We start from the raw sequence: 1,765 nt of genomic DNA on the forward strand, positions 1-1,765 counted from the left end.
TCCTCTTTCCTCTTCTAAATTTATTTTAGAAAAATATCTTTATTATAATTATATTACAATATTACAATTATATTACAATTAGCATTTAATGAATAATACATAATTATACTAATTTAAGAAAATATCTTTATTATAATTACAATTATTCTCTACATACAAGTCATTTACACATATAAGTCTATACAAGTCATTTACATTCACGCGCCCTGCACGTTCTTCTTCTCCTGACACTTCGTCTTCTTCTTCTTCTTCTCATTTTTTTCGTTATTTTTCTCTTTCGTTATCATCATCACCAATGCCACCTCCTCCTCCTCCTTCTTCTTTTCTTGTTGGACTTTTTTCTCGTTCTTCCTTTTCCTCCTTCTCCCCCATCATCTTCATCATCATGATCATTATCATTATAGCATCGTCGTCTTCTTCTTATACGTATCGTCGTTATCGTTATTGTCATTATTGTTATCGTTATCGTAAAAATTTTGCTATATTGATGACATTGCCTCATCTAAAATTTTTGCCATAGAATTTTCTCAATTTGTGTAATTGCAGCAAATTTCGGGATAAAACTAAGACATTTAGGTGTATTGTTTAAGAATTTTCGGTGGATTTGTACCGATAAATTTTACATAATTCAAAACTCTTTTTCGGTGGATTTGTACTGATAGATTCTTCTTTTGCCAAAAAATTGTATAATAATATTATTTTATAGATAGCAAAAATTTCAATAATTTATTTATTAAAATATTTGAAATTGTATTGTGACTTTTTCTAAAGATATATTTTTATATTAATATAAATTAAATTAGTAAATTCTCTTTAATTTATACACATAGAAACTGTAATTTCTTATATTATTCATTCATTTGTCCTTAATTTAGTACATTTAATTCAATTTATTTTCAAAGAGATGTTATTGGACTCTTGATCGAAAAAGAAGAACTTATATCATGATCAAAACAAAGAGAAGTGGCCAGTACATTGAGGTTGATCTTCATGATTTGCAATATGTAAAATTTTAATATTTCACAATGAAATATTTTTTTTAACAATTATCTTTTTTATGCAAAATTTTTTATCTTTTTCATTACATATTACTACTTATATCTCTTAATTTTTGCTTTCATTTAGAAATGAAAAAAAAAATAAGGTGCATATTATGAAATCAATTTGTAACCCAATTACTCAATTACCTACGTGATCACCAAACAACCGAATACATAATTATTCTCCAATTTAAAAATTTTAACAAAAAACATTGGTAAGCATATTAGTTTAACTTTTTATTTATTTAATTTATTTATGTTATACTTATAATCATATTATATGTATCTTTACAATTATATCTTTTTTAAAAAATACTCTTAGTATTAACATATGATATATTAAATAAATATTTTAAAAATGGCTATAACCTACTATACAAATAAAAAAGTAAACTAAATAGATATTACAAAAAAATAATTCTATATGTTCTGTATATTGTGTTGTGTTATGCACTTAACTAAGCTATCTAGGTAATTTTTTATTTCGGGTCTCTTAGTAATTATTTTCAGAAGAGTTTTTGAATCCACTATAACTATTAATTTAATAATTGCTACTTGTTACAACCAAACAAGTAAGATCACGGATACTTGGAAGATAACTGTACGATGAATGTGGTATATAGAGAAGTTTTTGAGAACTTATAATGAAAAGATAATTTCTAAATCTCTTAGTCAAATTTATTAAAATTTATTACTAAATTAAAAAAATTAAAAAATTCTAGGTA

The sequence above is a fragment of the Arachis ipaensis genome, chromosome B04, assembly GCF_000816755.2.
Source record: "Arachis ipaensis cultivar K30076 chromosome B04, Araip1.1, whole genome shotgun sequence".
Lineage (NCBI taxonomy): Eukaryota > Viridiplantae > Streptophyta > Magnoliopsida > Fabales > Fabaceae > Arachis > Arachis ipaensis.